This window comes from Dipodomys ordii, unplaced genomic scaffold (genome assembly GCF_000151885.1).
Source record: "Dipodomys ordii isolate 6190 unplaced genomic scaffold, Dord_2.0 Scaffold43, whole genome shotgun sequence".
NCBI lineage: Eukaryota > Metazoa > Chordata > Mammalia > Rodentia > Heteromyidae > Dipodomys > Dipodomys ordii.
In genome coordinates, this window is record NW_012267259.1 from 6,139,131 (window position 1) to 6,154,200 (window position 15,070).

Genomic DNA, 15,070 nt, shown 5'->3' on the forward strand with positions numbered 1-15,070 from the left:
TTTGAACCCATCGTATGGCTAGAGTCTATATTTAAATCCGATTATTTCAAACGGCACCAAATGACAAGCAATAAAAAATTCACTTGAGTCTTCTGCCTCTTTAAGACAAAAAAACAAAAAACAAAAACCCCAAGCAGAAAAATACCAGAAGCTTATATTTTAAGGCTCATCATTTTTGCTGATCTATTTGACATTCTTTCATCATTCTGTCCCAAAAAGTAGAAGGAAAATTTGGGTTTGGGTTTTTTAATTATTATTATTCATGGAGGAGTCTGCTTAACAAATGTCTTGAGAAACCAAATTCGTTATTTTTATATTCTTTTGTTATTTGCCCTTTGACTTCCAATTTTTCTTGCCAATTTTCCCATTTTTCTTCCAGGTTACCCCTGTGGTTGTGATGGCGATGAAAATATTACACAATGGAAAAAATGATTTCATAAACCCATTCTATTTGGTGAGATGTTTCCAGAAAGAATCAGCCTGGGAATATTACTGTGCCTGCACCTAGAGACAGCTCAAAGCCACATTTAAGAGCAAAGACAGACAAGAGCAACTTGTTTAAAGACTCAACTCCTGAGAGTAATGGAATACAGGCCACCCCTCTGGTGGTGGGCCAGGAGAATAATAACTGGGTCCAGTGAGGGTTTCCACTGGGAAAAGGCCATGTTAACGATGATAAAGCAATAGTACACTTTTGCCCACCATTGGAACAGATACACCTGGATGGTAAAGCAGAGCATCCTGTGAACAGCCTTGATGAAAAATTATCTGATGCTGTAGTACAATACACCCAGCTAGGCTGCTTCACTGCTAATCCTCATTCTGGGAATTGAAGAATGAGCCTTTTGTTCCCTGGCATCAGACTAGGAACTCTTCATAAACACGTTTGTTTCAGAATACATTTCTGTCCCCAGCTCCAGCCCCAACCAACCCATCTCTGCAACCTTATTAGTTTCTTTTTTTGGGGGGGGGAACCCTGCATTGAAAGGACTCCTTCATTAAACAGTCACTGCAAGTTGTAGGGCTGTGGAGAATATCCCCAGGGGATTACTTCAGGTCCTTTCATCTTTGGTTGTCTCTTCATCCTCTGCCCAGATAGGTAGAGCTGGTCCTTATCAAGTAGGACTCACTTCAAACAGGGATGCTGAGCACTGATTTTCTCACTCCATACCACATACCTACAAGCAGGTACCATGGACACCATTTGCCAGATGAGGAAACTGAGGTGTAGAAAACTGCCCTTAGGCTGCACAGGTTTAAGTGACAGGCCAGAGCTCAAACTGTAATAGGCGGGTGCTTATCAAGACCGTTCTCTCTGTTTGACTATTGCTCTTTAAACTCTGGGAGGAAAACTGTACAAGTACACTAAAGGCTAATACTGAAGACTTCTCGAATCCCAGAGCTCAAAACACTCATGAATTTGATATGAAATTAATGAAAGTGTCTTATAGGCGGTGATAATTTACATTTACATGGTGTTTTATTCTTAAAAGGTCTCTAGGTACTCTAGTGATGTACACAGAACCTGTGACGTCTCACAATTAACTGCCACCTTCCCCACGTTAACGCAGAGCAAGTAATTAACAAAAACATGGCAGATAACAGCAATTCTGCACATTCCCTATGTGAAGGCTATAACTGTGCGTTAAGATGCACAAAAAAAAATAATGCAAGTAAAAATGTAGTTATAATATAGGCAAGCCAGCGTGGTGGCTCACAAGAGTATTCCACGGGAATGAAATCTCACAGCAGATTTCTGAAATCAAATGGGACACTAATTAAAGGATCTCAGAAATATTACAAGTTATCTCTAACCTTCACCCCAAAAAGTACCTCAAATCTGAGCATGTTAAAGGCTCTAAGTCCTATAACAAATTTTATATTTAGCAGTTTCCTAAACTTATTTGAATACACATACTTCTTTCTTTCCTTTTGTCTATTACTACTCAAACTGACAAATGATAGTAACAGCTATCACAAAAAAAATTCTCACTATATACATAGAATTAACAGATGAACTAACTGCGTGTTTGAACTAACTCAAAATTTTTGTTTTATCTTATTTGAGATGGCCTAAAAACATGTTGAATATGTGATGACATTGGTGTATCTTTCTCTTAGAAATCCGTGAGCAGCCTGGTAATCTTTACTGTTCTCACTAACTGAATACCCTGGATCCCAGTACAGAGATAACAATCTCGGTTTCAGCAGAAGTTGAGGCAATTCTTCTCATGTCCAAAATTTCAGAGAAGAGAGCTGGCTGTCTCCTACACAATCTTTCTACACCTGAACAAGTCAGTCTCCATCTACAGGCAATTAGAACTCCAAATTTAAAATAAACTCTATGCTAGAGGAATTACAATAAACTAGCTATCCAACAATCCTCTTCTTCTTGGGACATCATCTTCTACCTCTTCTTTCCAAACTGAGGAACAGGAAAAAAATAGGGGAGGAAGGGAGGTGACAAGGCAAGTGGCTTGCATGTAGCAGGGGTAACAGAGCACTGGAGGGCCTCCATTTTCCCAGAAGAGACTAGCATTAACCCACTCAGACACAAAACAGGACACTTGACAGCCATCTGTAAGTATGGCCTCCTTGGAAATGAGGGCTTCCGCAGCATCTTTTGACTGACTCACCTCACCATATCTAGGCACCTTGGCATTGTTTGTATTACAATTCTACATGCACTGAAAATTTGCAGCACCATTCTTTCCTAAGGAGACCACCCCCAGCTCAGGATCTACATTCAATTCTCCTAAAGCACTGAACATGTGCACAACATTCTACCGTGTGAAAAGTAATTTGACTTCAATTGCTGCAGACCAGCCTTCCAGGAAACTCTTTGGGGTTTTGGTCCCTCTTAGATGATGCCACGTGACTGAAGAGAGGGGTGCTGGCTGGTTTAAGCAAGGTCAAAGAGGTTCCTAAGGAAGGCACAACAGAAACGTCCAATTACAGTCCATAAGCCATTCTCTACAAGCATCATCACTGTCAGTATATTCCACGTGTGATCCCTCCACATGTGTGATCATACAATCACTCTACATGCATGATCGCAGACATGTGTCATTGTACAATCCTTCTATGTGTATGATCACAAGTATGCATGATCATACAATCACTCTACGCATATAAATGAAAATGTGTGATTGTATGCTTGCTCTACGTGTATGACTGAAAACGTGTGACATACATTCTCCCTACATGTGTGATGGCAAAACATGATCTCCCTCATCTTCATATCCCTGCTGCCCTCCCTGCAAAAAAATCTTTGCTCAATTTATAAAGTCAAAAGAGTTCTTCTGTCCTTGGACAAATGAAATGCCTAAATGGATAAACATTTCCAATGACTGCTCCCTGCTACATCAAAAAACTACCTTCTCGGTGCATAATGAAAATTTTGCCTCAGGAATCCCCTGGCCCACACCAATAACAACCCAAAGAACCCTCTCATTCAGCGTCTTGCTTAAGAAGCACACACATTATCAAATTAAAGCTCATGACTTTTATGCTTTATTTTCCAAATGCAGGAAAAAAATCTTTCATTGAAAATAACATTAATTCCACAGAGTGTGCAATTAATCAACATAATCATAGGGATAACTTAGCTGTTTGGGGAGGTGTGTCACATAACTCCTTAAGGCCACTAAAGTACCACTTGAAGCACCAACGTAATGATTTTCTGAATCAGCAATTTATACAAGAGTCCCCTAGAGACCCAAAGGACTAAGGGCAACCCTAGGACTGAGCAACTCACTTCTAATGAGGAACCTGCCACTGGCTTTGTGTGAGCGATGCATCTACTGTGCCCCGTCCTCTGACTTAGGTTTCTAATACGTCCCAGTTGGTGATGACAGCAAGCACTAAGGAATTGGGGACATGTGGGGTCTTGGAAGAAGCAGTGTGCATATTTGAAAGGATTTTAAAACTAAAATACAGTAACGTTTCATATACAAGTAAGAAATGTGTTATCTTGCAATACAGGTCTAAAGATCAAGCAAAAATAAATATTTTTGTTATGCTCTTGAACAGAAGGGAAGACTCAAATGTGTGTAAAAGGAAAACCCACAGATTCAATCTTTAGCTTAGAAATCTTACATTTCAGGAAAGTCATTAGTAAGACTTGTCTTGGAAACAGATCCCTGGACTTTGGCTCCATGGTACTGAAACCCAGTGGACCAGGGTCCAACATTACCTTTCTATTTTGTATTCATAACTAAAACCCCAATGTTTCTTCTCACATGCCTCAATTGAAGTGATAGGCCCAGTTCTGTAAGGTTTTTATAGATAAAGTTCCAAGAGATCTAGCAACCTGCTAGATAACAAAAGGAAATCTCTACTTGATCCAAGCTATACAAGTAGATCTAATAAAGACAAGCAAGTTTGGACATCTAAGGCCCTTTCTGACACCTACATTTCATGTGCTAGAGAAACCTCTCTCTCATAGGAAGGCCTTCACATTTGCCTGTCTCCATTAAGGAAAACTCTTTGTTTTGAATTCCTCTGATAAATAACAACGTCCTCATCCCTAGAGTGTTGTGACCATTTATTCCCTGTTATGATACCCATGAGGACACTCACTCTCCACTGTACCTAAAAAGTAGAGTCACTTTCAGGAATCAAGGTAAAGTCCAGGAACCTTCCTTGGCTATGAAGTTAAAGGGCCTATATCTATCCAGTATCCATCCATCCATTACCCATCCATCCATCCAGTATCCATCCATCCATCCATTATCCATCCATCCATCCATCCATTATCCATCCATCCATCCATCCATCCATTATCCATCCATCCATCCATCCATCCATCCATCCATCCATCTATCTATCCATCCATCCCTGCCTACACTCTGCAGAGGCATGTCAAGTCCACAGTGAGTCTGAAAGTTTAGTCTTCTCTCATGGTAGGAAACATCTATGATATTTCTGGACAAATGCAGTTGAGAAGTATCATCCGATGAGTACGAAACTTATGAGAAATGAAGGGTACATTTGCAGAATTTATTGGCAAGTTGTAAGAAACTAAACAATTATATTTCACTATAAATTATTGCCTGTAGCTATAAACCATTTGCTGTTCTTTGAACAATAGGTTCAATTGGAGTCCTAGTAATAGGAAAAAATAAAAATGTTGGAACTCAGCATAAGGCCAAGGGAAACTGAAAACAGAAGAAAAGGTATCACATTATTAGCACTGTACAGATTCCATGTTAGTGTTCTGCACAAAGCACAAGTGCAAGCACCATGAACATGGGAAAGAGCCTGGATTTTTCTAACTGGGATTACAACTGGTGAGAATATCATGATTACCATCTTTTCAAGGAGACCTACAATTTAATCCTCTTCAAGGCTACAGAAAAATGAAGAGAGTGGGTAATGAGAACTTCAAGTGTGTTATGTGTATATGCACAGTGCAGGTTAAATGTTATATGTGCATGCTCACACACCCATATGTAAGGTATTTGGGAGGGAGGGGTGTCATGCTGGGATTTTAAACTCAGGGCCATTTGCTAGGCTTGCTTGCTCAGCTAGTACTTGAGCCTCACTTCCATCCTTGCTTTTTCTCTGATTATTCTGGATAGGAATCTCACACACTTTTCTGCCCCACCTGGCTTTGAACCACAATCCTGCACATTTTGGTCTCCTCATGAGCAACCAACACCTGGCTTCTGAGTAACATTCTGAAACCAGACAGAAGACAACCTAAGTGTCAATTACATACTGACTAGCAATACATTAGGCCATCATTCCTCTAGATTTAATACTGGTTTAAGATTGGCTTATATTTCCAAAACATGTTCTGCCCTAAAATTGAGAGGAAATACTCCAGAATTCAAAACACACACCTCAGAACTTCACCAGAGCAAAGAACAGGAAGACTTAGGTTAACCATGAGACATCAAGAAAAGTAACATGTGGGTGACAGTGCATAATCTTCAAGATCAACCTCAACAGAATGAGCCTTTTTTTGGGGGGGAGGGGGCTGGTCATGGGGCCTGAACTCTGGGTGTGGGCGCTGTCCCTCAGCTCTTCAGATCAAGGCTAGTGTTCTACCACTTGTGCCATAGCACCACTTCCAACTTTCAGAATGAACCTTTTAACAACTAACTTGCCAGGTAAACAGGACTGAAGTCCTTAGAGTCCAAAGACTGGTGATTCTAGCTACTGTTAAAGGAAGGTGGAGGTTCCAGATCACATGACACAAATCAGAGTGCCGTGGCGTAATATGCTGAATGAGTCAAGAGGGAATGGTAAGAAGCACAGGATGAAGACAGATGCAGAGCAAAGGGAGAAGAAGGGGATGGAAGAAGACAGCCAGAGAATGGCCCGATCTTATTCAAAGTATGCAAGAAAACAAAATGTGCCATATAAAATATATACATTTAAACACGAATCATGAAATTTGCAAAGATTATTATCTGAATAAATGTGTGTGGGGGGGGGGAGAAGGCTAAAAAAAAACAAAAACAAAAACATGGTAAGGGCCAGTGGCTCACACACCGCTCACGAGGCTAAGATCTGAGAATTGTGCTTCAAAGCCAACCCAGACAGGAAAATTTGTGAGACTCTTACCTCCAATGAAGCAGTAAAAAGCCAAAAGTAGAGCTGTGGCTGGCTCCAGTGGAATAATGCTATCCTAAAGCAAAAAAAGACCAAACTAGGCATCGGTGGCTCATGCCTGTAATCCTAGCTACCCAGGAGGCTGAGATCTGAGGATCGGGGTTCAAAGCCAGCCCAGGCAAGAAAGTGCATGAGACTCCTATCTCCAATTAACTACCAGAAAACCAGCAGTGGTGCTGTGGTTCAAGTGGTAGAGCACTCGCCTTGAGCTAAAGAGCTGAAGGACAGCACCCAAGCCCAGAATTCAAGCCCCACAACTGAAAAAAAAAAAAAAAGACAAACACACACACACACACAGCACAGGGAAATAAGTATTCATTGGATGCTCTGTTCTAGAGAATGGAGAGTCAAAAGTGAACATTATACTCAGGGAGTTCAGAATTCAGACAACTAAAATGCTGAGAAACAAGGCGCAGAGAAGGAACATACCTGAGACTTCATGCGGGACAATGTTTAACAGATTGCAAAGGGGGTTTAATCATTTATAAGAATGTGATTCATAGTTATTTCACACAGATACATCCATCAAAATAAATTAAAACTGCTACTTGCATGATCCAAAACAATGTTAAAGTAACCGAAACCTAGAGTTGGAAGGATGGAAAATTGGGGGAAAAAATTCCTATGAAATTTTACTCCTTATTCTGCTTCTAAACATTTTCATAATTTCATGTTTTGAGTAGCTGGTTTTGAACTTCTGACGAAGTTGGCTTTCACGCATATGAGAAATCTGCACTCTAAGAGGAGAGAATCTTAAAGTTCTGAGCAGTCTTATCCCTACAAAGTCTGAATGAATCCATTCAAGTCATCTCAGAGATGCACAGAAATCACTTATGCAAATTTAATTATTATGGTGAATTAAATGGAAGTATGACAAAAGAGATCTGTTTTTTAGAATGTCTTCCTTCTCCAAAGTCCTGTTCTACATGACAAGGATTCCAGGATGCTGTTCACCAAGCCCTAACAGGAAAGCTGGCTCTTCTCCCCCAGAACTGCCCCCTAATAATTGGCTCCTATGACCTGGGAACAAAGAGACCATGAGTGATCTGCTTTGTTAACATCTCACACTCTGTTTAAAAAAAAAAGAAAGAAAGCCAAATCAAAACCAAAAGGATTCCACTCAAACCTCCATTCTCAATGTCTGAAGAGAGCCACTGCTTAATTTAATCTACAAACAACCCAAAGAATGCATTTCAAAGGCACAATGATGTAAAGATGCACTTTTTTCTCAGAGAAGATAACGAAAATGATCAACTCTGGCCAGGAGGTCTCTGCTCAGGTTGCCTTCCTCTCCGCGACATATACCCAGTCACATTTCAGTATTTCCATGGTTTTGTCAACTTTAAAGTTCCACTCTCAACCTAATAATTCTTCAAGTATAATTAGGCCAAGAGTAATTGTGAAAACTAGAAAAATATGATCAATACCAGTACAAAATCAACCATATCAGAACCACGACAGCATATGTACTTTACATGTTATTTGAACTATCAGGACAATCATTTAGCAAAGTAACATACCAAAAGTGGAACCTGAAATTCATTTTCACATAAACTTCCATACTCAAAGTATTAAGTGACAACTTTATAATCACTGTGTATGCTTGAATGTGTAAAACTGGCAACAAAAAAAAAACAGCCCAACCCTGAAAAGTAAAAGAAATTAAGAACCAGCATACTAGTCAGTTCCAATATGAGTGGCCAGCAGAGGGCGCACATGCCCCAACAGAGCTGCCTAGGGCAAACAAATACAATCTTAAATCTGACCAAATTGGAAAGAGGGGTGGGGTAACACATTTTGTCCACGGTAGCCATAATAAAACTGATACTCAATTTAGGATTTCTAAGAAGCTTACACAAGTCCATCATTACTAAACAACAACTTTAACAGAGATGCCCAGGTTGCTTCTTGCAAAGCAGTTTGGTTTGGTTTTGTTTTTAATTCTCTGTGTACAAAAGGGAGGTTTTTAAGGCTAATATAGTTGATACACTGACATGGCCTACAATAGAAGTTCTCCATAAGACATGAATTTTTAGAAGATAAATATTAAATTTCTAAAGCTCCATGCATATTTTGTAAAGTACATTATTCTTTGAAGTAAGATCTCTTTGTGTATGTATCTCCACATGCCACATACAATTCTATTATTTCACTTTTGCAACACTGCTGCCTCTGAATATGTACAATTTTATGGTTATCTTGAGATGCACAAGTTGTTTTCCCACTGGGCTAGGATTGACGGGTTAGTGGTAGGCTGTGTACTTGGGTTTACAGTAGGTTGGTTATGTGACAAAAGGACCTCCAGCTATGTGCGTGCACACACTTGTACAGAGGATACTGCTTACTTATTTAAGGAAGTTTTCCCATAAATGCAAAAGTCACAAATCCCTCCTGGTACTTTCCAAGCTTATGATTTCAGAAACAATGGTACAAATTGAGTGTGTGTTGGGGGGGGGAGGGAGGACCATCTCACAAAAGTGCCCAATTAAAACAAACATCATCAAATACTACGTTATTCACTTTCCCAAGAATAAAATTTAAATATCCATGGGAAGTTTAATTTTAAACTTTCAACTGGTTAGACGAAAAGGAGAAACTGCACTTCAATTTCAAGCTGGAAAGCTTGGTTAATTAACCACCACTTGCCTATCCATGGAAATGACGTTTTCAACCTCACCTCTACTTCCCCAAACAAAAACAAGGGAGCCAGGTAATTTTTGTTAAGGCCTTCTCTGCAGACTTTGCAAGATCAACTTAATTTGCAGATACCTCTGCAAACCAGGTGGCGTAGATTACGTGTAGGTCACAACAAATAATACACATCCTTTGACCGATGTGGCTACTACCATCTCTGCATAAGTTAAAATGATGATGTTTTATTATTCCTAAGCACTCAATTCTGAACTGTTTGCACAATCTGTTAGGTCCAGGCGAATTTAAATGATTCTGACATGTAGCCTGCTAAGGCCAGTGACGAGGATAATGCCTCTTTACGTGGGTAAAATTCTGTGGCATATAGGTCACTCTCTTAAGGGGAATCAACTGTGTGTCTCTTCTTTGCATTTCCACGACAATCCTTCATCCTGCAGCCTGGAGCTGAGAGTGAAATGCAAGAAAGGAGCCGAGTGCTCAAAGCAAAAATCTGCTTCCAGGCCAATCCATTATATCTGACAAGTTAAATGTTCCATGGTAGGCCATATGGTATCAGAGCAGGCCCAGCGATGGAGAGGAGAACTCAGCAAATGCATCACAATTAAGGAGTTTGGCTACAGACTTTACTTTGAATTACTTTATTTTTTTTAACAAATTTTAAATGCTGTGCCCCAAATTTTCAATTCAGTCCCTTTGATGAGAATCTCTCTTCTTCTTTCTCTTCCTCCTCTTCCTCTTCCTCCTCCCTCCTCTTCCTCTTCCTCCTCCTCTTCTTCTTCTTCTTCTTTTTTCTTTTATTTTCTTCCTAAAGATATCCCACAATTATCTTTGTTTTTTCCTGGCTGAATGGAAAGGTAAAAGTTGTCTTAGCCCTTCTTACCAAATGGTGCTACGAAAAAGAGGACCTGTAGCCTCATTTTTTTTGAACTTTCAGAATCAATAGTGTAGACATTCTACCTGCTCCCTGAAGTATCTAAATGACACTGGTCATCAGTTCAGAACATGTAAATGGAACGCATGATAAGGCCCTACATGAATTCAGTTTCCATTCTGAAGTCTAAAAAGATCTTAAACCATCATCTAAAAAATCATAAAGGTGTATTCCCATTTCTTCTGTGGACTACTTAGTATCGACAAAAATGAATAAATGAACTTAAAACTCCCTCCACTGAACTTAGTGCTTACAGCTGTGCCCCAAATGGCCACCACCTGAGCTGTATGTGAATCAAGAGTTGTTGTTAGGAGTAATGTTTTATAAAGAACATTAACAGTCTGGTCAAGGTATACATTATATTTTGGCAGAAGAAGATGAAATAAGATGAACAAAAGAGTTACCATTCTGTTGTATACTATTTTACCATTTCTTCATATAAAGAAAACAACTGTTCTTATTTCTCTCAAAGAATTCTTGAGGAACAATAAGAACTATATTGAAATTTAAAAAAGTGGTCTCTGCCAAGGGCCCAAACAGCTCTGGTCCAAATCACATTTTGGAAATGACATACTCTCTAGAGAATTATAGAGTGTGTATGTGCCTGTGTGAGTACAAACACACAATAATGGGTAGGTCCTAAACAATAATGATTACCATTTAGATACTCACACTGGTTTGCAAACATGAAATTCACAATGACTAAGAAAAACATGCAGAGATCTTTCCAAAAGAGAAGGCTCTAAGACTCATTTCCCTAAACTATTTCCACTCTCCATTTCTCTAGAGGGTCACTATTTCCCTCAAATGCACCAGCTTCTGCCTTAATTAAGAATAACATTAATTTGTGGGGCAGAGTGGCTCATGCCTACAATCTCAGCTACTTGGAAAGCAGAGATAGATCAGGGGAATAACTAAGCTAGCCTGTCAAAATAAGTTCACACGACCCCATCTCAACCACTAGCCAAGTATGATGATAGACACTTGTCTGCCCAGCTATGTGGGAAGAACAAATAGGAGGATCAGAGTTCAAGGTAGTGCATGCATAAACACAAGACCCTATTTAAAAACTAACTAAATAAAAGAAGCTACGGGTATGGCTCAAGGGGTCCTGCTTATTAAGCATGAGACATTGCACTCAAACTCTAGTACTTCCCCTCCCCCCAAAAGAGGAACATTCTCTTAAAGAGCATACATACCTCTAAAATGGGTTATTTTGCTTCATGGTGAAAATGATGAACACATCTTTCTGATGGTCTTAACGTCACCATGTATTAATAAATTAAGGTAATCATATATTTGGATCTTTCTTGTTAATTTAAGATAAAAGTCCTGAATTTGGAAGGTGGTAAATGGATTATACTTTGATCATTTGCATTTTGTAAAAAATGGCTACAACTCTTTATATAGTATTAAATGCTTTCATAGACGCATTTCTTTTGGTGTTCAATGTAACTTTGGTAGGCAGTAATCATTACTTTCATTAAACATATTAGTAACATAGAAGGCTTAGGTCGGATAAATTATTTACCTCAGCACACACAGTAAGGAAACAGAGGAGCCACAGTTTCTCTCCAAGCCTACTTCTAAGCCAGCACTATATTTTCTAGGCCATTCCATCATCTATCATTTGGCCATTTTTTAAGTCACAAGTAGTACTACTTTAAGAACACAAGTCCATGTATACGTCATAGTTTTAAGAAAAATTGCAAGATGTTTTGGTAACATATTAGTGCACAATTGAAAAATAGAGCCAGCCTCCTATGTTTGGGTTGGCCAGGAGAAATGAATACATGTCTAACACACACACACACACACACACACACACACACACAGAGAGAGAGAGAGAGAGATTTATACAATGTAGCCTCACACACCTCAGTACCAACAGAGCCACTGTGTGTTATAGATTCTATTCCTGTATATATAGACCCACATTTTTATTACTAATTAAAATGTCCAGATGGTAAAACAACACCTGATCTGACAGGCTTTTCAGTATACTGACTATCTATGTGCAACTCCTACACTGCTAAGAAACTGAAAAAGACTGGCCTGCACTGACATTTGCAGACTGTTTATAAGCCATAAGTGGACAGCAGTGAAAACATTAATAGTCGGCACTCAAAAAATGTCTAAAGAAGATAGAAGCTCTGATATTCAAATCATTACCATTAAAAGAAAGCCTATGGACTCCAACAGAAAGACAAGCAACATGGTTGTCTTTTCTGGAGTAAAGATACAAACCAGAGGAAAAGGAGATTAAAACTACTCCTATCATTTTCTAGAGCCCTTTCTCTGTATGTTTTGTTTTACAGGTCACTCACAATAGTCATTTTTAAAAATGCATCTGTGTCTTTTAAGTGATTTTCATCATTGTTACATTGTATATAGGTTTAGGCTTTAGATCTTCATCAAATAGCAAATATCTTTACTACCACATAACAGTTTTAAAAATATGGATTCCTGTTTGATCCATGAAATTCAAAGCTTGGCAGTGTGACTCATGAATAATAGACTTCAGGAAATCACAAATGCTTTTAAAATGTTTAAGCAGTGACTTCCTAATGCTAAGTGGATTCTTTTTGCTCAAGCAAACATTTTTGCAAATATTTAGGCTGCTTTGATTCACAAATGTTCTCCCAAACATTTCCACCAGCCAGCCACTGAAATGTCTCCACGGACCCCAACCAATGGGAGAGTTTGCAAGGGAAATAGGAGAAGCAACTGGATGGATGTACTGGCGGCCACATTGGCTTCACTGCCCACAAACAAATGTTGATTTTGTTGCAATACCTGAAACAAAACCTTCAGAGGTCTCTGTGAAACGAGTGCTTTCACATTCTCGGTCATGGGGCTGTAATTCTCATTGACTGAGGAGATGGCTTCTAAACAGGGTAAAACTGGTCACCCACAGGTTTCCTATTTCAGAGTTCAATAACTCCAGTAAATGTGGCCTGCTGCTGGACAGTGGAAATCTCATCACTTGAAAAAGAAAAAGCCCACAGGAATTAACGTGTACAAAACAGGAAGCAGAAAAGACAAGAAATATGCCATGTCTTCACGGGGATTATGACAGAACAGTGTTTCCTTCGAAACTGTTTCCCCAAAAGAATATGTCAAGGGAGAAGACATTTCTACAGCCTTCTTTACTCTGACAATAACTCAAGACAACAAAGGTTTCTAGAAAGAACAAGAAGATGGCACAGTCAAAACCAACTTAGAAATACAGCCTTCTTATACTTGTTACAAGTAAACACCTCATCTCCAGCTCTTCTGTCCTCTCTACTCTCTACTCCAAAAACTTAACTTTGATAATGACAGGGTTGCTTTAACACAGGTGAGGTAAGCATTTCCCAGTCTGCCTCTACCTTCTTTAACTACACAAGCCACCAGACCATGGGCTAGCCACACTGAGAACAAAAGCAAATGTCAGGGTTCAGGCCAGTTGCTAATTCAGGTTCCTTCGGAAGGCTTGAGTTGGGATATATTTGCAAATTTGATGGGAGGAGAAAACTACCAGTGAATTTATCAAAGCCATAGAAAGGTTCTGCCTATAAAATGACAAGGCATGCTTCTCCACCTCTAACCTACTGGCTCCCACTTGCTCTCTGCCTTCTGCCATCACTTCCTCCTTTACACATATTAGAAGTGGTCAAAGATTTCATCAGATGTGGTTTTGACAATAACAGCAAAGTGCTTCAAGCCACAGATTTTAATTGCACCCTAAATATACTTTTTTTCAGGTATTGGGGCTGGAGGGGGGAAGAGAACCAATGACAGCAGGAAGCGTTTAAACAGAAAAAAAGGAACATTATCTTGAGCTAACAGTTACTCTGCACTTAGTTGTACTGTATGAAAAAAAATTTTAAAAAGCTCTATAAAATGTCAGAATTAACCTATCGTCTCAGATTGCTTACAGGTGAAATTCTACCATCTGGATGGGCAGTTTGCCCATAGGAGAGGAAAAAAAAGAAATAAAGAAATGAAAAATGGGGGTAAAATAAGCAAAACCTCCTCCTAGCTCCTATTTTAGCACGACAGATTTTAAAGGAAAAGAGAAGGAAGCCACCTAATCTTCCAACATAGAGACACACTCACCTGACACACACGCTCATGTATAAAGGATCACAAAAACCAAACTTGATACAAAGCAAGACACTGAAATGAAATTATCATCCTTGGAACGGAAAGGTTAATAGAGAATTAAAACCTAGTAGGTCTTAATTGTGTAACAAGGACAAAAGATTCTCTGGCAAGTCCTTGTTGAATAGCAGATGACACTTTCTATTTTTCTGAGCACTGTGAAGGCTCACATCCAGCCCATAAAAGTTTCCTCTTTTTTACCCCCCCACCTTATTTTTATATTATTATTAAGTAGTTGTACAAAGAGGTCTCAATTCCCTAAGTCAGGTTATGAGGACAATGCATCTTGATCACTGTCACCAGTCAATCATTTTCCCTCTTCCCACCCCCCATCCCTTCCCAGTTATAAGACAGAAGTTTCTATCTATCTTCTAACAAGGCATATTTATCTTCTTTATTTTTGCTGGGAAAGCAACTTTGGAAGTCACAGTCTCCCTTCAAACAAACAGGAAACTGCATCTTAGCAACTCCCAAAAGTTGTGGTATATCATTTGAGATTGAAAATGCTGACAAATTTTAGTTTATACAGAGATATGTTTTCATTCTCTTTTTCTTAATCTTTACACAGGCTTTTTCTTTTTTCAACATCTGCCTCAGTAAGAAGATCTGCTTTATTAATAATCATGTTTTAAAGCTAAGGAGCAAATAGGAAATCAGACTGGAACTGAAGAGTGAGACAGAAGTTTGTCTTTAACTTTAGACTATAATGACAGTCATGGA

The 15,070-nt window shown here is 39.2% G+C and overlaps 1 protein-coding gene across 5 annotated transcripts in view; it reads right to left on the minus strand.

Moving 5' to 3' along the window:
- Positions 1 to 15,070, minus strand: part of Tcf4 (transcription factor 4) — a 350,212-nt gene that overhangs the window by 177,622 nt on the left and 157,520 nt on the right. The gene's annotated exons all lie outside the window — the stretch shown is intronic.